The sequence below is a fragment of the Aotus nancymaae genome, unplaced genomic scaffold (genome assembly GCF_030222135.1).
Source record: "Aotus nancymaae isolate 86718 unplaced genomic scaffold, 86718_ANA_hifiasm-v0.15.2.pri h1tg000029l, whole genome shotgun sequence".
In the NCBI taxonomy this organism is placed as follows: Eukaryota; Metazoa; Chordata; class Mammalia; order Primates; family Aotidae; genus Aotus; species Aotus nancymaae.
In genome coordinates, this window is record NW_026988442.1 from 73,429,648 (window position 1) to 73,453,112 (window position 23,465).

The 23,465-nt window shown below is 37.5% G+C and overlaps 1 pseudogene; it reads left to right on the top strand.

Annotated features, from left to right (window-relative positions):
* Window positions 1-23,465, top strand: part of LOC105723647 (small ribosomal subunit protein eS4, X isoform-like) — a 612,439-nt pseudogene that overhangs the window by 114,955 nt on the left and 474,019 nt on the right.

Here is a 23,465-nt window from a genome sequence, read left to right on the forward strand (position 1 = left end):
TTTTAGGTTAATTTCCTAAATATGTAGAACTAGTTTAGTTAAAATGGCACTGATCAATTCACCTGGTGTCTTACTAACAAAAGTATGAGAAAAAAACTTGTTTAAAATAACAATAATGGTAGCTTGACCCTTATTGTTGAGGGACTGCAACAATAAAGTTGATTCACTAATTGGTAAAGTTGTGATTAGGGAAACAGACCAAATTTAGCCCATTCGACATGTACTTGTTCTTAGGTGCTTAATAAGGGTTTCTGATTTGAGTGAATTGAGTATACCAGCACTGCCTTTCTCTCCTTTAAAAAAAAATAAATAAATGCCGGGAGATCCAAGATGGCCAAATAGGAACAGCTCCAGAGTGCAGTTCCCAGTGAGAACAGCACAGAGGGTGAGTACTCAACGCATTTCCAAACAAGTTTTCATTGCCCACAGACCAGGAGATTCCTGGGCTGAAAAGCGCCACGAGTTTTCAGCTCATCAGTTTCAGCCAGTGCCGCATAGGTGCACAGAAACTCACACAAGTCTGGGTGGCCTTTTTGACTGGCGCCTGGAATGCCTGAGAGACATAGCCGCCCATTCAACTGAAAGGGAGAGGGCTGAGACAGGGAGCCAGGCAGTCTGTCTCGGCAGGTACCACCCTCACAAAACAAGCAATCTGAAACGCTCTGGATTGAGAGTTTCACAGCAAGTGCAGCTGGACCCAGGACCGTCCAGCTCAGTAGGGGGAAGGGCATCTCCCACTACTGAGGCAGTCTGCCACTACCAAGGCAGTTTACACAGCAGCTGGGCAGAGCCTGCAGCAACTCAGCAACACATCTGCTGGCAGACTGTGCAGTGTGAATAGACTACTCCATACGGGGCAGGGCATCTATGAAAAAAGGCAGCAGCACAACAGGAACTTATAAATAAAGCTGACCTTCCTAGGTTAGAGCACCTGGGAAAAGAGGCAGTTATGAGTTCAGCTGCAGCAGACTTAAAGGTACCTGTCCAGCAGCTCTGCAAGGAACAATGGAGCTCCCAGCACAGCACTTGAGCTCCTATAAGGGACAGACTTTCTCCTCAAGCAATTCCCTGACCCCCCTAAACCCAAAGAGACACCTCATAAAGGAGAGCTCAGGCTGACATCTGGTGGGTACCCTTCTGGGACGAGGATAGCAGAGGAAGAAACTGGCGGCAAACCTTGCTGTTTTGCAGCCCCCGCGGGCAATCTGCAGGTGAGTGGGATCTGGAGTGGACCTCCAGTGGTCCTGCAGCAGAGGGACCTGACTGTTAGAAGTAAAACTAAGAAGCAGAAAGAAATAGCTTCAACATCAACAAAAAGGACATCCACTCAGAGACCCCATCCGAAAGTCACCAACTACAAAGACCACAGGTAGATATGTGGTTATTGTCTTTGGTTCTGTTTATGTGGTGGATTACGTTTATAGACTTGCATATGTTGAACCAGCCTTTCATCCCCAGGATGAAGCCTACTTGATTGTGATGGATAAGCTTTTTGATGTGCTGTTGCAATCTGTTTGCTAGTATTTTATTGAAGATTTTTACATCTATGTTTATCATGGATATTGGCCTAAAGTTTTCTTTTTTTGTTGAGTCTCTGCCAGGTTTTGGTATCAGGATGAATCTTGGTCTCATAAAATGATTTGGGAAGGATTCCCTCTTTTTGGATTGTTTGGAATAGTTTCAGAAGGAGTGGTACCAGCTCCTCTTTGTACGTCTGGTAGAATTCAGCTATGAACCCCTCTTGACCTGGGCTTTTTTGGTTGGTAGGCTATTAATTGCTGCCTCAACTTCAGCCCTTCTTATTGGTCTATTCATGGTTTCAAGTTCTTCCTGGTTTAGGCTTGGGAGGGTGCAAGTGTCCAGGAATTTATCCATTTCTTCCAGGTTTACTAGTTTATGTACATAGAGTTGTTTGTGGTAATCTCTGATGGTAGTTTGTATTTCTGTGGAATCAGTGGTGATATCCCCTTTATCATTTTATATTGCATCTATTTGATTCTTCTGTCTTTTCTTTTTTGTTAATCTGGCTAGTTGTCTGTCTATTTTGTTGATCTTTTCAAAAAACCAGCTCCTGGATTTATTGTTTTTTGAAGGGTTTTTTTTTTTTTTTTTGTATCTCTATCTCCTTCAGTTCTGCTCTGATCTTAGTTATTTCTTGTCTTCTGCTAGCATTTGAGTTTCTTTGGTCTTGCTCCTCTAGCTCTTTCAATTTTGACAATAGGGTGTCAATTTTAAATCTTTTCTTGCTTCTCATGTGGGCATTTATTGCTATAAATTTCCCTCTAGACACTGCTTTAAATGTGTCCCAGAGATTCTGGTATGTTGTGTATTCATTCCCATTGGTTTCAAAGAACATCTTTATTTCTGCCCTCATTTCATTGTTTATCCAGTCAACATTCAAGAGCTTGTTCAGTTTCTATGAAGTTGTGCAGTTCTGAGTTAGTTTCTTAATCCTGAGTTCTGATTTCATTGCACTGAGGCCTGAGCGACTGTTTGTTATGATTTCCATTCTTTTGCATTTGTTGAGGAGTGATTTACTTCCAATTATGTGGTCAATTTTAGAGTAGGTGCAATGCAGTGCTGAGAAGAATGGATATTCTGTGGATTTGGGGTGGAGATTTCTGTAGATGTCTATTAAGTTTGCTTGGTCCAGATCTGAGTTCAAGTCCTGGATATCCTTGTTAATTTCCTGTCTCATTGATCTGTCTAATATTGACAGTGGAGTGTTAAAGTCTCCCACTATTATTGTGTGGGAGTCTAAGTCTCTTCGTTGATCTTAAGAACTTATTTTATGTATCTGGGTGCTCCAGTGTTGGGTGCGTATATATTTAGGATTGTTAGCTCTTCTTATCGCATTGATCCTTTTACCATTATGTAATGTCCTTCTTTGTCTCTTTTGATCTTTGTTGGTTTAAAGTCTATTTTATCAGAGACTAGGATTGTAACTCCTGCTTTTTTTTTTTTCCTCATAATTTGCTTGGTAAATCTTCCTCCATCCTTTTATTTTGAGCCTATGTGTTTCTTGCATGTGAGATGGGTTTCCTGAATACAGCACACTGATGGGTCTTGACTTTTCATCCAATTTGCCAGTCTATGTCTTGACTGGGGCATTTACCCCATTTACATTTAAGGTTAATATTGTTATGTGTGAAGTTGATCCTGTCAAGTTGATGCTAGCTGGTTATTTTGACCATTAGTTGGTGCAGTTTCTTCATTGTGTAGATGGTCTTTCCCATTTAGTACGTTTTTGGAATGGCTGGTACTGGTTGTTCCTTTCTATGTTTAGTGCTTCTTTCAGGAGCTCTTGTAAGGCAGGCCTGGTGGTGACCAAATCTCTCAGCAATTGCTTGTTTGTAAAGGATTTTATTTCTCCTTCACTTACGAAGCTTAGTTTGGCTGGATATGAAATTCTAGGTTGAAAGTTCTTTTCTTTAAGGATATTGAATATTGGCCCCGCTGTCTTCTGGCTTGTAGGGTTTCTGCTGATAGATCTGCTATGAGTCTAATGGCCTTCCGTTTGTGAGTAACCCGACCTTTCTGTCTTGCTGCCCTTAGCATTTTTTCCTTCATTTCAACCCTGGTGAATCTGACAATTATGTGCCTTGGGGTTGCTCTTCTTGAGGAATATCTTTGTGGTGTTCTCTGTATTTCCTGGACTTGAATGTTGGCCTGCCTTGCTAGGTTAGGGAAGTTCTCCTGGATAATATCCTGAAGAGTGTTTTCCAGCTTGGATTCATTCTTTCCATCACATTCAGGTAACCCTATCAAATATAGATTAGGTCTTTTCATATAATCCCATATTTCCTGGAGGCTTTGTTCATTTTTTTTCGCTTTTTTCTTTAATCTTGCCTTCTCATTTCATTTCATTGAGTTGATCTTCAATCTTTGATATCCTTTCTTCTGCTTGGTCGATTCAGCTATTGAAACTTACGTATGCTTTGCAAAGTTCTCATGCTGTGTTTTTCAGCTCCTTCAAGTCATTTATTTTCTTCTCTAAGCTGTTTATTCTTGTTTGCATTTCATCTAACCTTTCTTCAGGATTCTTAGTTTCTTTGTATTAGGTTACATGTCCTTTTAGCTCTGAGAAGTTTGTTATTACCCACCTTCTGAAGCCTGTTTCTGTCAATTCATCAGACTCATTCTCCATCCAGCTTTGGCCCTTTGCTAGTGAGGAGTTGTGATCCCTTGTAGAAGGAGAGACATTCGGTTTTTGGTGTTTTCTTCCTTTGTGCACTGGTTTCTTCCCATCTTTGCAGATTTATCTACCTGTGGTCTTTGTAGTTCCTGACTTTCAGGTGGGGTCTCTGAGTGGACATCCTTTTTGTTGATGTTGAAGTTATTTCTTTCTGTTTTTAGTTTTCCTTCTAACAGTCAGGCCCCTCTGCTGTAGGACTGCTGGAAGTCCACTCCAGACCCTGCTTGCCTGGGGATCACCTGTGGTGGCTGCAGAACAGTAAGGGTTGCTGCTGGTTTCTTCTTTTGTTATCTTCATCCCAAAAGGGTATCCGCCAGATGTCAGCCTGAGCTCTCTTTTATAAGGTGTCTCTTAGCATATACAGGGGTCAGGGAGCTGCTTGAGGAGACAGTCTGTCCCTTATAGGAGCTCAAGTGCTGAGCTGGGAGCTCTGTTGTTCTGTTCAGAGCTTCTGGGCAGGTACATTTAAGTCTGCTGCAGTGGAACTCATAACCACCTTTTTTTCCCAGAGGTTCTGTCCTGGAAAGGTGAGCTTTATTTATAAGTTCCTGACATGCTGCTGCCTTTTTCCAGAGATGCCTTGCCCAGCAAGGAGGTAGTCTAGTCACAGTCTGCCATCAGAGGCATTACTGAGCTGCTGTGGGCCCTACCCAGCTGCTATGTGAACTTCCTTGCAGTTTTGTTTACAGAGGAACAGTTAGAACTGCCTCAGTAATGGTGGACTGCCTCTGTAATGGTGGACTGCCTCGGTAGTGGTGGACTGCCTTGGTAATAGTTAACGCCCTTCCCTGCACTGAGCTGTACCATCCCAGGTCCAGCTGCGCTTGCTGCGAAACTCTTAATCTAAAGCGTTTCAGATTGCTGATCTTTGTGTGGGGTGGAACCTGCTGAGCCAGATCTCCTGGCTCCCTGTTTCAGCCCCCCTTTTTTCTCTGTATCCCAGGTGTTCCAGGTGCCTGTTGAAATGGCTGCCTGGATTTGTGTTTTTGTGTGGAGACCTGCAGCACTGGCTGAAACAGCTGTGCTGGAAACTCGTGGCACTTTTCTGCTGAAGAATCTCTTGGTCTGTGGGCAGTAAAAACTGGTTTAGAAATGTGGTGATCACTCATCATCTGCATTGTTCTCACTGGGAACTGCACTCCAGAGCTGTTCCTATTTAGCCATCTTAGATCTCTCTCTCAATAATTTTTTTTTTCCTAGAGCAGTAAATTGGAGATTGGGAAAGTTACATGATTTAATTAAGCCATTAGACCAATGTTTTCTGAATGTTCATCTACGAATCAGTAGGTATAAGGAAGGTATTTTACTCTTTCTCTCTCTCTCTCTCTCTCTCACACACACACACACACACACACACACACACGGTTTAGTGGTCAAATTAGTTTAGGAAAGGATGAATACTCTAACAATGTATGTTATGTACTAAAGACTCTAGGATATTTGTGCATAAAGCAATCTATAAAGTTAATTCATTAAGTGTAACTTAATGCATAGTTTCTTTTGCTTTGCTCTTATCTTTCCTTTTATTTATGTGATGGTTCTTTTTTGTTTCTTTTCATTTTGCTTCTTAAGCACTTCTTATATATATTTTCAATCTTTATTGTTTTTCAATAAATGACTTTTAGGTTATAAATTTTCCTCTGAAAGCCTTTTGAGTTACAGCTCACAAGTTCTTGAATGATGTAATTCATTACCATGTAATGCTAAATATTTTTATTTTGCATAGGATTTCATGTTTAATCTGTAAATTGCTGACAATATTTTAAGAAGTATTTTATTACTCTGTGTTCTTAGAGGGACACAGCTAGCTTATCTCTTTGAAATAACCTGGCATGGCATATAGTAGGTACTTCATGAAACCATCTTTCTCAGCAAACTAACACAGGAACAGAAAAACAAATGCCACATGTTCTCATGCATAAGTGGGAGTTGAACAAAGGGAACACATGGACACAGGGAGGGGAACATCACACATCAGGCTTGTTGGGAGGTGGGGGACAAGGAAAGGGAGAGCATTAGGACAAATACCTAATGCATGCAGGGCTTAAAACCTAGATGATGGGCTGATAGGTGCAGCAAACCACCATGGCACATGTATACCTATGTAACAAACCTGCACATTGTGCACATGTATCCCAAAACTTAAAATAATAATTTTAAAAAGCTTGTTGAAGTGAACTAAACTTTTTTCAACATCACTCAGAGACTATGACAGAAATGAGGCTAGATCTATATCTCTTGATATTTTTAGTCAGGTTTATTGAGAGAAAATTTAAATACAATAAAATTAGGCCAAGAGTGGTGGCTCATTCCAGTGTTTTGGGGAGCCTGAAGCAGGAGGATTGCTGGAGCCCAGGAATTTGAGATCAGCCTGGGCAACATAGTGAGACCTCATCTCTACAAAAAAAGAAAAAAAATTAAAAACTTAGTCAGACATGGTGGTGTGTGTCGGTAGTCCTACCTACTTAGGTGGGTGAGGTGGGAAGATAGCTTGAGCCCAGGAGGTCAAGCTGCAGTGACCCATTGTCATGACACCGAACTCCAGCCTAGACAACAGAGTGACACCTTGTCTCAAAATAAATAAATAAATAAATAAATAAATAAATAAATAAATAAATATTAAATTCACCTTGTTTATGGACTTGACAAGTGTATATAGGTATGTAACCACTGCCACAATTAAGATATAAAATATTCACATCCTCTCCAAAAGTTATTTTGTGCCTCTTTATAGTTAACTTCTTTCTCTTTCACCTCCCAGCAACCATTGAATTCTTTGTCATTATAGTGTTGCCTTTCTAGAATACTGTCAGAAGAGAAGCATATATGATATTGTCTTTTGTATCTGCCTTCTTTCACTTAACATAAAGCACTTGAGATTCCTCCACATTGTTACGTCTAACAATAGTTCATTTCTTTTTACTGGTGAGTAATATTTTACCAAATGACCAAAACACAGTTTGTCATCCATTCACCAGCTGATGGGAGTTTAGGTTGTTTCCATTTAGGTTCTTTTCAGCAATTATAAATAAAGCTGCTCTAAACATTTGTGTACATGTTTAGTGAGCACTTACATTTTCCTTCATCTTGGGTAAATACATAGGAATAAAATTGCTGTCTTGTATGATAATTGTATGTTGGTAGTATGGTTGTGGGGTGGTAGTGGAAGGGGAGGAGTGCATTCTCTGATGTCCTTGTGTAGGAGAGAGTTTCTTGGCCTTCCCCAGTGGTGACAGCACACCTCTAATGGTATAAATATAAGATCCTGAGGCTCGGCCCAAGACTGTTTCCTGGCCCTCCTCCAGGAGTAGATAATTTTTCTTTTGTATTCTGTCATCAACAATAGTTTTTAACCTGTGACTGGCAGTGACAAGGTTTTCTGCCTCTGTCACAGAGGCTTGAGACTTTTGTTCTTTCTGAGAGGATGATCTGGGTAGGGTGGCTAGGGTTCATGCTTTCCCCATAGTGGCTGCTGTTCCCCTTCTCCTGGCCTGCATCATCTAAGAGGAATGCTCCTAGTTACCCACTATGCCCCCATCTTTCTTATGAGCACCTCATGGAGGTACATGGAGATGAGACTGGGAGGGAGCAGCAACTCTTCCTGTGTCTGTGGCAGCCAGGGATTCTACACCGTCACCCCCACCTACACTCAACCTCCACCAGTCCTTTAAGGTTCAGCTGGTTCCTTCTCAGCCAACTGTATGGCAACCAGTGCCTTTCTCTCCCATGCTCTGCTGTCTCTGAGCCAATCCACTGGTGCTTGATTTAATTCAATTTCCTTCAAATATAACATAAAATTAAAAGCAATTCAACATAATATTTTTTTTTTCCTATAATGACAATTCCTGTTTCTATTTTGGAGAAGCAATGGAAACAAAGATGATGGTAGAAGATCAAAGTCTGAATCCCATGAGACATGATTTTCAAATGAGCCTCCCCTAGAACACTGGTGTATTGCTAAAAAGTTTAACCAAGTTGATATCTTCCCAAAAGCTCAGAAAATATTGAGTTTATGAGTGGAATTTTCTGAATTTGAAGTTTTTGCCTCATAATTTGCTATTATTTTAATAATTTGATAACTACTGCAGATTGTTTGCTCAGTGGTGTATGCAGCTAGATAAACAATGAGCACAAAAATGGCAAACTGGATAGCTAGTGAAGCTCTTTCACCACCTTGTAAGGTAATTGGGTTCATGTTAGATAGTTTTAATTTTGTAAAATATCCTTTCCTGAAAATTTCTGTGTATTCTGAAAATGTGGAAATCTGTATCATTTTAGAGATGCCAAAAAAAAATAGCATTTCCTACAGAAACTCTGAGGAGTCTTGTGGATAAATCCTACAAAGCAAAAGGGATGATGTGACCCAAAATTAAGATCAGAAAGAGGTCTTTGATTTCAATCTCATGTTGTTTCTGTTACCATGTAAATTTTCACTGTCATGGCTCATGATATTTCAAGTCATTTGAAAAGCCTCAAGATATCAGGAAAGTCTATTTGAAGACCTAAAGAGAAAACATGTTGAGCCTAAATACAAAGCTTGTACCCAATGGTGAGGGGAGGTTTCAATAGATTTTAATTCATGCCAATTTTTATCTTGTAAAAGGAGATGGGGAGACTTCCAGGACTGATTTGAAAAGAGTTGAAAAATAATCTGAAGAATTTTTAGCTTTTTTAAAATTTAATAAGTGAATAATAATTTTGCAAGGCATAGGGTGTCTGTGTTTATTAGAGCTGAAGACATTCTGAAACGTAAGATCCTCCTTCAAATCTGGAGTCTACGTATATATTACTTTTATATTTAAACATGTGCAATACAAATATACCTTTGTACCCATATATATATTTTCTAGTAATACCACTAAAAATTTTGTTTCTAGTCTATAAAATATCTAGTATATCAGTATTTCATGGTACTCCAGTGTATGTGATTTCCATGCAACTTTTCACCCGCGTTTGAGTTGACTTCTGTGAGTTTTCACATGATTTATCTTGGATGCTGGGGCATCATCCTGAATTTTGGCCTGGAAAGTGACTGTGGCTTAATTTACTTATCTGTAAAATGGAAATGATAATCGTGCCTCATTTATAGGGTTGCTGTGAGAATTAAAGAAGGCATTGCTCATAAACTCCTTGTTACAGTGTCTGGCTGTAGTAAACATATATTAGAGTTTAGCTATCATTAATATCTGAAGTGGTCATGGAATTGTTTTGCCAGTCCAGTAGAAGAGCTATACATCATTGGTGGTATTTATCTCTTTAAAATGGAGGGGACAACAGTGAAATATTATTGGCCTATTAACTTCAAGCATTTATTTGTGTGGATCAGTTGGGATAATACTCATTAATCTATGTCACAACTGTAAAATATCCTACACACATAATATGTTGGAGTTGCAAAGTTAACAGCTATTCATACCTAGAAAAAATTGTCATTGTTATTTTATACACTCATCATTTTAAGACCATCTGTCAAGTTTTATTTTGTACTTTTTACTGTTTTATTCTTCTTGGTTTATTTTTTTTTTATTTATAGAAATTTACAGGGTACAAGTACAATTTTGTTGCATGCATAAATTGTATAATCAAATTCGGGCTTTTAGAGTATAGCTTTATTTTCAATAAAAGCTTGTCTAACCCTGAATTTAACATATTATTTTCAATAATTTCTTTCACATCTGACGAGCATAAGTGTTAGGGTGGTGTTTTAGTTTAGTTCAGGTTATGTAAAGCATCTCAAGAGTTCTAAAATCATCCTTCGACTGGCAAGCCTTGGCCAGAATGTCAGTCTAACTCTGCAAGGGTTTCCAGTTATCTTCTTTCTCTTCAGAACCAGCAGAGGGAGCACCAGTCTCTCCCTATCTAAACAATCATAATGACTTTTAAACATATGGTGGGCCTTTCATAATTAAATTTTTAAAAATAGATGGATTTTGAATGAAGATATAAAACTCAAAGTATGAATGTGCATTAATTACCTTAATAATGCTGCCAAGTTTAAACTTATTCAAAATGAAAATTTTCGAGACTACAGGTCATATGGAATGAAACTGGTAGCTACCAGGTAACTTTAACACAACCTAATTTAGAAAATACTGTCAGAAGTAGAGTAGAGGCTAAGAATGCCTGAAATTATTTAATAAATATTTATTGAGTATTTTCAATATTTCAGATCATGAGCTAAATAATGGCATTAGAAAGATGAACCAGATTCAGTCTGGGGAGGTAGACAGGAAAAGGTTAGGAAAAGCCACTTGAAGAAAATAATGCCTAGTTTCTAAATAAGAGTTTTAAATAAGATGTTTGTTGAATAAATGAATGCTAATAATATGTGTATTAATAATACAAAATTATCATTTTATATGATGCTTTAAAGTTATGGTGCTTCTGCATACGTTACTCATTTAATTATACTTATGACAGGTTTAAGATCTCAGAGATGGTAAATTGCAGAGGAAGGTCATTAACTGTAAATCAGTGAGCTTTATAGTCACTGTATCTGGAGTGTACAATTTGTCTTTTTAAAATAAGAAACATCTGCTTGCAAATAGATTCTTAGAAAATGAATATATTTCTTTAGTAATGCACAATAATCTCTTTCAGAAGTTACTTTTTTTAGTTAGTGGAAAATAATTTGAAACTATTAAGTACTCTTGTTTAGAAGATCAAGAAGGTTTACCAGTGGAAATAGATCTAAATATAAAGCAAGAATCTAGGCAAGAGTTTCCTTGGATCATTGGACAAGTCTTAGTTGAGGGAAGTACAGGGTTATGCCATTCAGAAAATTTCATATATTAAGAAGAAAAAATCCAAGAAATTTTACTAGTGGGTCCAATAGAATGTCTGGGATAATATATCATTTATGTCTGTGCCCAAAATTTCTTTGAATTTGTTAGATTAGGTAACTCACCTCATATTCAGAACTAAATTTTGGATCAGAAGAAAGTTATCCACATTAACTTTGAATTCATTTAACTTTGTGAATAAACTTTTAGATATTAAAAAAGTAAAGTAAATGGATACGATGATGCCTTTTAGAGGCCACAATTAGGCACCTAGATCTCTCAACAACCATATTACTCTTACCAGGGATGGACAAAAACTCAAAATGTATCAAACACAAATGAAGCATCTGAGGCTATTAAAATTTGATTTGGGAATAGAACAAAATACATCTGTTCTGGTTTTATGTTAGATGTGGTGATTTCAATTTTACTCAAGATAAGACATAGCCTTTGACCCTACTACTTCTGCATTCTACTTCCAACAATTAAATATTTTTAAAATTGTCATGGATTGTGCAATCACATAAGATAATTTGCAACAATCCTTTTAAGGGGCCATTATAAAAGCTAAGACAGATAGATCAGTAAGTTATCTGGATTCTGAACTATGTCTTTGAACTCTACTAGACTAATGGCTTCAGGGACGGTCAGGATAATCACGTTTGTATCTCTTGATCTGGCATACAACAAGTTCTCAAAGAATGTTGAATGACTAATTCAATGAATACTAAATGAACATTGATTGGGAACACCGAATTTAAAAAATTACTTTTTTGTGAAGTCAGTCCTTCCCTATGCTCTCTTGAGAATTTACATCCAAAAGTAGATCCTTAGTTTTCCAGAAATACATGTTCAAGATATACAACTTCCATTATTTGAAAAAATCACCAGAGGGATTTTTGTCTCCTACCTAAAAAGAAATGGCATTGCCACATATATGTACATTATCAGAAATAATATCATAGCCAATTACCTTCATGGTTATCACAGTAAGTCTGTTATCAAAAGTTTCATCTTCATAATGTAAAGTGGTCTGGGAATTCAGTAATGTAGATAGGTACATTCTTTTGAGGTTTACCTCTTCCCAGAAATCTTTTGTGATTTTTTAACCTGGTGGCATAAACTCAGTACAAGGAAGACAGAATTCTCTGATCTGAAACATAATTGGGAAGGAGACTAAAGAGAGCAAGAAGGAGGACAGAACAGAAGGGAGAGAAAAGAGATGTGTTTGTCAGTAGAATGAAAATGCTTTAGAAATGTTCTTTCTGCAATCGCATCTCCAAAACCTTGACCATCTCAGATGTTACTCTCTCCCAGGAAATTCTCCAAGTAGTCTTCTGCCAGAACATCTCGTGTTTTTCTTATGGCACATACTTTACCCTATCTTGATAATTTTTAACTTTTAATTTTGAAATAATTTTAAGTTTACAAAAGAGTTGCAGAGATTGTTTGAAGGTTTCCCATATACACTTCGTCTTGCTTCCCCTAAAGGTATATTATGTACACATAATCACATGGGCAACATTAAGAAATTAACATTTGTCAATAGTATTACCTAAATTATTGTTTACTTTCATTTCCTGTTTTCCTACTAATGTAATTTTTATTGTTGTTGTTCAAGGATTCAATCCAGGATACTACATTGTAATTAGTCATTGTATCTCCATTATGGTTAAGCATCAGGCTTAGGCACTGTGTCCCTGGGTCCCTGGTGTATGTTCCTGCTTCTCTCCCATTGGTATTACTTGCTTTTGTTTTCTGTTTTGTCCTCCAGCCACAGTGGATTTACACCAATGCCCTAAGATCACAGTTTTTGCTGCTTTTCCTTCTGCAGAATAAAACTTTTGTTTTGTAGGGGAAATAGAGATAATGGGTTGAGCCAGAGTCTTGGAAGCAACTACTGTTTTCTTCTTCAGCTAACACCTTAAGATAATTTTTGTCAGTGTCTTAGTCCATTCCTTTTGCTATAAATCATTATATACTGGACAATTTATAAGTAATAGTAATTTGTTCCTCCTAGTTCTGGAGTCTGGAAAGTCTAAGGTCAAGGCATTGGCAGATTTGGCATCTTGAAGAGGCTTATCCTCTGCTTCCAAGATGACACACTGTTTCTGTATCCTCTTGATGGGATTAATGCTATGTTCCCACGTGGTAGAAGAGCAGAAGGAGGAGGCAGTTATCTGAAGCCTCTAAGGACATTCATTCCATTCATGAGGGTGGAACCCTTATGGCTTAATCACCCCTGAAGGACCCCACCTCTTAATACCATCACTTTGGGGCTTAAGTTCCAACACATGAATTTTGGAAGAATACATACATTTAAACCATGGTTGTCAGGACTTTCCCTGGTCTTCCCTGTGAGTGCCTGGTGTGGTTCATGAATTATGCAGACAAAGTCTACAAGAGCATACTCCTATACTTGCAGTCCTTTGGGGCTTGACATTCTCATGCTTGCTCACCATCATCCTCTATGTAAAAACTCACTAAAACTTTTTAGCTACATTTTTTTTGGTAGATGGAATCTTACTGTGTTGTCCAGGCTGGACTTAAACTCCTGGGCTCAAGGGATTCTTCTGCCTCAGCCTTCCCAGTATCTGGGACTACCCCATATTTTTTAACCAGCTAATATGGTATCTGATGTTGTCTACCTCAGGTAAGCAAGTGCCCAGGTCATGTATCTCCCTGAGGTCACTATGTCTTCTCAATCTTTTGGTTATTTGGTGACTCTGAAACATCATTTCTTTAGTAAGTTGAAGAAATGCATTAATTTGCACTTTGTGCATATAGCTTTGTTCTTGTAATAAGGTAAGAGCAACATGTCTGAGCTGAAAAACTCTGATATTAATTTTAAGCATCATCTGTGCCTTTTTTGGTCTTTATTCCTCACTACCACATTTCTCAGAATTCACTGTACATAAGAATCAACTGAGAAGCATATAATGATACATATTTTTGTGTCTCACCTTCAGAAATTGTGACTCTGTAGTCTGAGGTAGACAAAAAGAATTTGCATGTTCAGAAAGTTCCCCAGGAACTTTTAGCAGGTGATCCCCATGCTACAAGGGGCCTTTTCAAAGGTAAACTCCCCTTAGGGATGGTAGCTTGCTCATCATCATATCTCCCAGTGTGTTCAGGTAGATGCCTTGTATATATTAGCTTCTTTATAAATATGCATTAATAGTTCCTAGTTGAACAAGAGCAGAGGTGGGAGGTAGCCTACCCTTTCCTCATGTCTATAAAACTTATCCATAATCCAAGGTTCAGCTGAAGTTTCAAATCTTCTCACCATCTTCCTAGTATGGGAGCAGTTCCGGGGCAGTGAGTCAAGAAGGCTGTTTGTCAGTAGCTGGTGATGTGATTTGGCTAAGGCACTTAAACCTTTCTTCAATTCATTTTTTACTTTGATTTAAAAAATATAAAAATGGAATAGACTTTGGATCATAAATAAGAGTAATCATGAAAATCACTTAGGAGGTGTTTATTTTTACTTATATGTATATGTGTGTTTGTGTATATATATCTATATATATGCACAAACATACTATATATATATATGTATTTGTCTTAGTCAATTTTCATTGCTATACCTTTATAGCAATGAAAATTGACTAAGACAAATACATATATATATATAGTATGTTTAAAATACCTAAGGCTAGGTAATTTATAAAGAAAAACAGTTTAGTTGGTTCACTGTTCTGCAGGCTGTACAAGAAGCATGGTGCCAGCATCTGCTTCTGGGGAGGGTACCAGGAAGCTTCCACTCACAGCACAAGGCAGAGTGGAGCTGCTGTGTAGAGATCATATGGTGTAAAGTGAGAGGAAGCAAGCAAGAGAGAGAAAAGGAGATGCTAGCCTCTTTTTAACCATCAGTTCTTGTGAGAAATAATAGAGTGAGAACTCAGACATTGCTGCTAGGATGGCACCAAGACATGTATAAGGGATCTGCCCCATGACCCCAACACCTCCTGCTAGGCTCCACCTCCATTGCTGGGGATCACATTTCAACATGAGATTGGAGGGGAAAAACTATCCAAACTGTATCAATATAATATATAATATGTATATTAATTATATGTAATATAATATATTGGTTTTATATTATATATGTTAATTATATCTTCTATATTGCATTTATAATTATATTGTGAAATATATTAATATATAATTTAATAATAAAAAATATATGTAATATAGATACAGAAATGCTGATTCAGTAAATTAAAGTGTTTGCTTCTTTTAAGTCTCCTTAGATTATTCTAATAATCAGTCATATTTGGAAACCTCTAGATTATATGCCTTCTAAATTCTCAACTCCAACCCTCTGTCTCTGTCTACTGAACTCCCCTGATAGACATGTACCACCACAGGGTAGTGACTAAAATTATAATTAATTTGTTTCATTTCCATTTATATTTTCACTCTAAATACATTTGTAGTACATTTGATGATGGAAACCACATATAAGTCTTCTTTTCTTTTGAATAGAGTTGCTAGCACAGTTTATAGAATTCTTCAAGAAAGCTAGTAAATTTTTGTTGATTGATGGATTGAAAGTAGCCAGAAATTAGAAGTCAGGGAGGAAAGAGAAGCTACAGATGACTGGGAAGATACAGGTGTCTTGGTCGTAGCTACATGAATAGAATATCTTGGCAGAGGGATTTTAAATAGACGAGTAGGTGACAAAGGAAAACCTGGAAGAGAAGAAGGTGGCAGTGGTCAAGGTAACTAAGCAGTTGATGAGCATCTTAGTTGAGAGGTTCTGAATGTGGAGGAGGGTATGACACTGTGAACATGAGAGAGAAGAGTATGTGAGGGGAAGGCAGAGATGGTGAGTGGAGGCAGTTGCATTTCTAAAGCCCAAGGATAGTTTTCAGGAAGAGAGAAAAGTCTAAAGTTTGGGATTGAACAAATAAGTGTAGTGCAAAGACTCCAGAAAGCTTTAATTCTGGAAAATCAAAAGAAATTGAGTTTTCAAATTGGACCTAACAATTTGGTATGAGAAGTAAATGCTGTTCTGAACATCCAGGGGAGGCCATGTTAACCCAAAGTACGAAAGGCCAATTTTGATTTGTTTCATTGATTTTATTAGTAGAATCATTTCCAGAAAGGAAGTGTAACCTGTAAGTTACTTAAAATTAATGTTTGTCACTGCATGTTCTCATTCATAAGTGGGTATTGAACAAGGAGAACACATGGACACAGGGAGGGGAAGAACACACACCTCGGCCTGTCGGGGACTGGGGGACTAGGGGAAGGATAGCAAGGGGTGGGGCGATTGGGGAGGGATAACATTAGGAGAAATACCTAATGTAGATGACGGGTTGATGGGTGCAGCAAACCACCATGGCACATGTATACCTATATAACAAACCTGCATGTTCTGCACATGTACCCCAGAACTTAAAGTATAATAATAACAATAAAAATAATGTTTGTACCCTACCCCTGAGGTCTCACTGCAAGGGATTAGAGGGAACAAAAATTGATGATTTTGAATTGTCTTGTTCAGAAATTATCATGATGTCCATGTTTCCTTGCAAAGGAGAATCAGTATTCAGTTGTTATGCCAAACAAGAAGTAATTCCCTTTTTCAAAGATACCTCTGCAGCCTAGAGATTGCTGAACCTGTGAAGAAAAGGTAGTCATCAAAGAAAACAGCCACAGATTTAGAGAGTTCATGTTGGAGAGGCAGAGAGCTGCCATGTTACAAAGCCAAAGTGCAGCAAAGTATTTGTCAGACGACAAACCTTGACAATGATTAATGGATAAAAGTGGAGATTTTAAATAAGTCCAAGATCAAAGATTGAGGCCCATAAGACAGAAATAGGTAATCCAGCATGGAAAAGCTGATCCTGTTCTGGGCCAGTCCCTTAACCTCTTTGTTCCAGGCTTAAGATAAGTTCTAAGAGAGATGAAGTTCTGGTTGGCAGAACTTCCTACGTATCCATTCCATTTCATTGTATTCTAACATGTATCTTGGTAACATTACCAAGTATTGAGTTATTTGATCTCAGTAAAGCCTCTGTCATCTTCATAAGGTTCTGAATAAAAGCACCCCCTCTAGGTACCATTTAATGTAAATGCTGAAACTAACTAACTTGATAATTGTGGTTAAGGTTGTCGTGCTAGCGTTGGTACTGTAGAGTAAGCATTACTGTGATTGTTTGGCCACCTAACAACCGTCAGCCATTCTGAATTTTACTGATGCTTCTGGGGGAATTTGTTCATTTGTGAGCAATTTTAAAGTCAGCCATTTGTCCTGCCCTGCCTTAGGGTAAAAGCCAGGTACAGAACTCAAGTAAGTAGATTGGACTTGCCTAGGATCTTTTTTTTTTTATTGAGATGGAGTCTCACTGTGTCGCCCAGGCTGGAGTGCAACGTCCACCTCCCAGTTTCAAGCAATTCTCCTGCCTCAGCCTCCCAAGTAGCTAGGATTACAAGTCCACATCATCACACCTGGCTAATTCTTTTTTGTATTTTTAGTAGAGACGGGGTTTCACCATGTTGGCCAGACTGGTCTTGAACTCCTGACTTCAGGCAATCCACTCGCCTCGGCCTCCCAAAGTGCTGGGATTACAGGTGTGAGCCACTGCACCCGGCCTCTCCTAGAATCTTGGGCTGACTGAATCACAAAACAAAATATTTGGAACTTATTAATTATAGCATTTGGACTCAGCAGACGGTTGGATCATCAAGTTCTCTTGGTTTGTGATCCTTCCCGTTCTGTTTTAAAGCCTACTTTTCCAGTTTCCCTCTTATTCTGTCAGTATCTTCTATCACTCAAGTAAATTAGCTTTTTAAGTTTACCTAAATTTGTCTTTGATATTTAAACTATTTTCATATATTGTGCAACTTACCAATTACAGTGAGCAAAACCAGATAACTAGCCTCACAATTTTCAGAAAGAGAATAGTTTATCTTGGATAGTACTTCATATGATCTAAGGCCAACAGGAAGAAAGGAGAAGTAAATATTAGAAATAGTTTTGTTACTTGTGGGTGCCCTGGGTAGTCTCTGTTAGGCAATGTTAGTTCAGTACATAGCCAGCTCAGATTTGGCCCACTCTTCTCCTATTGTCAGCTTGTAGAACCAAGTGCTGCAAATATCTGGGCATATGCAATGAGCATTCATTTACTTTTAGTCATATACTGAGGAACACTGAGCCAAGGAAGAAAAAAGAGGAGGAACAAACAGCTCCCATATGTACTCTGGCTACAAAAATTATGTGATAGGAAATATCCAAAATATAAGAGTGGGAATTAGAAAGGGTACCCAGGTGTGCAGGTGATATAAAATACATTCAAGAGTCTAAAGCAGACCATCTGAACAAAATGTGATGACTATATGGGCTAAGGCACACTCACTAAGGTGTAATTTTCTTCATTCAATTCATGCTCCAGTTACCTAGTATTGTGATCTAGGCAAGTTACAAAATCTCTCTGTGCCTCTTTTTCCTGATGCATTAAGTAGAATTAATTATCATACCTATCTTACAAATATTTATTGAGGATTAAATAAGTTAATACAAATTCAGTGCTTAAAGCAGTGCCTGGAAGATAGTAAGTGTTTAATAAATATTAACTATTAAAAAGCATTGGTAAATACAGTTGGGGTTCAGTAGTAAGCTTCTCTTCAGGCTAGTGTAGGCAGGAGGAATGAAGAGCACTTAGCTGGAATCAGCAGTGAGTTAGTGAGGATCCAGAAATGTTTTCCTAAGTCCGACCTGAATTTGGAGACAAAAGATGTGGCATAGTATACCGTGGAGGAAAACTCACTGAACCTACATGGAAAATATCCTAGATATAAGTCTCACCTTGTTCCCTCTTTTTCTTTCTGTTTAAAAAATTCTGCACCACTGTACTGGCAGACAAATCCTTAACCTCTTTGTTTTCTCATCCATAAAACGGGCACCATAACTCTGTGTGTGAAATGAAGTTATCAATTTGAGAGCACTTTGTAAAGTTATAGATATTTGCATTATTCGGTGCCCTTTCAGTTGCAAGTGAAGGAAGTTCAATTCAAATAGTTAAAAGGGAAATGGAATTAATTGGCTGATGAAACTTGACAGGATATTGGGTATTTTATAGGACTGAAGGGCAAGCTAAAGAAACGTGCTTATAAAAGGCTGGAACTAGGTATTCAAAATGACCTGGATGCTTTTTTCCTATTCTCTAAGACTATCCCAGGAAGCACTGTCCATATGGTATTCAAGGGGGAACAGCATGCCAAGGGTGCAAGGTAGAGTACAAGGTTAATAGTGTCCTTCGGAGATGTCACATGTCCTCATCCTTGCTTGACTTTGCTTCTTTTTGTACCTTAGTTTCTTCTACACCAGATAGGTTTCCTCCCTTAATATGGCCACAAGGAGCTTCAGCTTGTATCCTTCTAACACCATAACAGAAAGAAAATAAAATCTTTCTTTTTGATCAAGTCGAAATTTCCCAAGAAGTACTCGCTTGGCCTGACCTGGCCCTGTGCCTATTCCTGAACCACTGCAGAGTGGAGGATGGGGCCCTCTGATTGGATGATCCTGGGTCATGTGCTGGCCCTGTGATTGTGTATATGGTGGCTGAGGGGAGGGGATACCTGACTAAAAGTCCCTTCAATCATGCGGAGTAGAAAAGAGGTTCTGTTAATCAAAGAAAGGAAATATGAAAGACAAGCTAGTGCTACCATGGTCCGCCACAAATTAAAACATTGTTATTTCCTAATGCTCGAGATTATTCACTACCCTTCCACCCTGCATTACTGTGAAGAGTGTGTTGTGCAGTAGCTGTAGTTATATGCCTATGTGATATAAAACAAGCCTAGATTTTCCTATTCGGAAAACAAACTACTTGCTGAATTAAGATATTTCACCCCAGCTGTACAATTATTCTTCACCACTACCCTTTTGGAGCACTCTAACACCATCACAAATGAGATATTACTTTTCCATATGCTACTTTCTTGTGGACATGCTTTTAAAAGTCCTGAAAAAAAAGTAGTAACTATCTCCATTACTAAAAGACTAGAAATTCAAAGGGCATTCATTTGCTCAGTATGTCTCCCAAGTGTTTTCACAAATATCAAGAAGTCAGTCTGGTTTTGGGGAAAAAAATAGTGTGTTTATCAGATGTACTTGCTGAGGCACATAAACAAATAGTACTGGGACTATGGAAATGATATGTGGATATGTTTCCAGAAATTTAAACAGAATTATTCAGAGAGCAAAATAAGGTGTCTGGGAAGTGATAACCCTTTGAGGGCCTACTAGAAAGATTAGAGATATATAGGTGAATAATAACTTACGTAAAAATTGAAGGTGAACTGGTAGTCAATTCAAGTTTAAAGTCACAATAAAGAACACCTTCTCTTTTCCCCAAAATTGTTTTACTCATCATTTCTGTTTCTATTTTATGTTTTCTTTTTTTCTTAACAACATAGTTCTCAGAATTTGTCTCTTTTAAAAACCATTTTTTCAAGTCTACACACAATCTTATTGATATAAGTTTAGTGTTTTGTTTTCTCTTATGTGTTGCTATTATTATCTCCACTTTACAGATAATAAAACAGAGGCACAGAGATGATAAATAACGACCAAGCTTGTGAAGCTGGTTAGTGACACAGCCAGCATATGGACCAAGACAGGCTGACTCCAGAGCACATGCTCTAAACTCTCCCATCTTGCTGCATTTTCACTAAATTCAAGGTAAATGTTTGGAATCTGGTGTATGGTCAAATTCTTCTCTTGCTGGAGACTTTTTATGTGGTCAGATACATTGTATTCATCCATTTATTAAACACAACAACAAGATTACATTTTCTTGAACATAGTCCTGAATACAGGGATAATCTAAGAGCTAGAACTATGTATTCCTACCTGTGTGAATATGGGTAGACTTCTCAGATTTCTTTACTTTTAATAAAGGGAACATACTACCTGCTTGACACATTTCAGAAATTATTGGGAGAAAAGAGATGGGAAGTATGAATTGAGGAAGCATTAAGAAAATTGACACTGTGAAAATGAAATAAATTGAAACCAACACCAGCTCCTCACAATCTCTTGTCATTTCTTTTCCTGGTTTTATCCTGTCTAATTTAGATCATAAACTCTCCAGCCTGAAACCATTACCTCTTTATGCACAGAACCAAGACTGATGTCATTATTTAATGAAAGCACGAGAAGCAGCAGTAGCAAAGGTTTGAAGTTAAATCCATGGACCTAAAGTGAAAGTTATACTGAGTTTCAACTTTAGTTCATTATAGCAAAATTAAAGATAAGGGAATGGATCTATCATCTTTATTTTCCTAAAACTAGTGTAAATGTAGCAATTTAGAGAGTGCAATTGAGTGTCAGATTTCTTGTATAACATTTCTGATTCAGCTTCTTAACAATTGTATAATGTTTTGAATATACCATATTCCATAAATGCCAAGAAAATTACACATTTTCATATCTCATACAGTCAGTGGTGATTTATGGTCACTATTGCACATATGATAGTGGAAATATAGTTGGCTTTGCCTGATCACACACACACTTTTGGTCATCACTGGTCAGTGTTATCTCACCTGAGTTATGAATATTGGTATTACTGCACATGCTGAATTAGTTTGCCATTTCAATTGGCTTCAGATAAATTCAATAATACATTTGGCTTTAAGACAAAAAGTTAATGTATACGCAAAAACAGAGGAGTGGTGTTTAGATTTCATATTCGTGAAACAAATATTCGTCATTAGAAAAATGATCATTATGCCAGATTGTCTTGTAAAGAAAAATCAAGTGTTTTATGACATCCAAGAAAGAAACATACCCACAAGTAGCTGAAATTTGATTATATGTTTTTTTACTAAGGCGCAGCAGAAGGATTGCTTATCACAGCAAGACATACAACCGAAGGCAGGAGAAATTGCAACTCCCTTGAGGTAAATGAGAAAAATTGCTAAGCAAGGAGAGATTGGTATGATACAAGAACTCTTTCAACAAGTATAGAATACAAATTTGAAGTGATAAGAAAAGATTACATAGTTTATGGCATTTCCCCCTTTTTTCATTTGTGTATTTTAAAAACATTATAATGCACTGATGACCTCCTAGAGATGATGAAATATGAAATCAACTTCTTACATTATGTGAGGATTAAATGAAATAATATAGGCATAAGTGCTACTGCTGTGCTTGACATATAGTAAGTGTTTAATGCATGCTAGTCATTATTGTGATCATCATTAAATAACAGAGGTCTTTCATTTTCCTATCTGCTCTCTACAAGACTAATGGGGGTTGGAAACAGCTCAAGTGGGATATACTCCATTTGAATATAAAATGTAGTTTGTGTTCTCTGGGAGAGCAGGTGAAAGTCTGATAGACAATATTAGGAAAATGCCAGGTGTTTCTCAAGTCAAGGGAAGAATGAAGTGGAAGACTTTCCCCAGCATGCTCAATGTAGGATGACTTTCCCCCGTCTTTCAGTGGAAGTTACTCTTTTGCTACCTTAAGAAATTGCTACCCAGCAACACGATAGACAAAGCTTCAGCTGTGTTTCCTTACCCAAGAAAATTGGAGACATTTCTACCTTGGCCTTTTATTCAAAAAGTGTAGTGTTAATTTCAGTGTACCACTTCATAAAACTATATTCATAGTTTTAGAATTTGTGATTTTCACAGCTTATTTGGAGCCATAAGCATATTGTAAGGACTTTATTGAAAAGTTCTCAAGTAAACAAATGTGTGCCTGAGCTCAGTGAATTTACACAGTGTTCAAGTACACAGCTAAATTCAACCCCAGAATTTTAATTTTCATCTAACTCAAGCTGTTGCATTCCTGAAAACATGGAAGAAAGATTTTATGAAGTCACGAGTGATTCTAATTGGGCTATGAATTTTTTCAGCATTAATTTCCTGGTTAGAAAAACATTTTGAGATACTTTTCCAAAGTGTCTCTTAGATTGTGTTCAAGCATCACTATTAAAATTTAATTCTTATTTTTTAAAACAAATTAATATTGAAGTCTGAAAGACTCACTTGAATATATTTGACTTTTATTAACCAAGGTGACTACAGAAAAATAAATTAAGCACATATCAAAGTACCACTCCCCTTCATACACATACATTTTAAAGTAACTTTGTGAAAGCAAGTAAAGACTATGTGTACCTAACCTTTACCACTTTTATTGTTTCAAAAGCACAAAGATAACAACACATTACTTGAGGTTCTATAAGTGAAAAACCTCTCTTAAGACAAGGGAATGTTAAACATTTTAGTGCAAAACGAATCCTGGGTTTATTCTTCAGTCAAATTATTTTGTTTTGCTTTTGTAATGTAATTTTTATTGCTACACTCCAATTTTTTGGCCTTGAAAACTATTAAACTATGTAGAAATACCTTGGCTAGTGGATATCATAATAATTGACTCATGAGACAATTGCTCTAGTAATCAAGCTACCAGTCATAATACAGCATCTATGGACAAGTATAATGTGTGTGTGTCACAG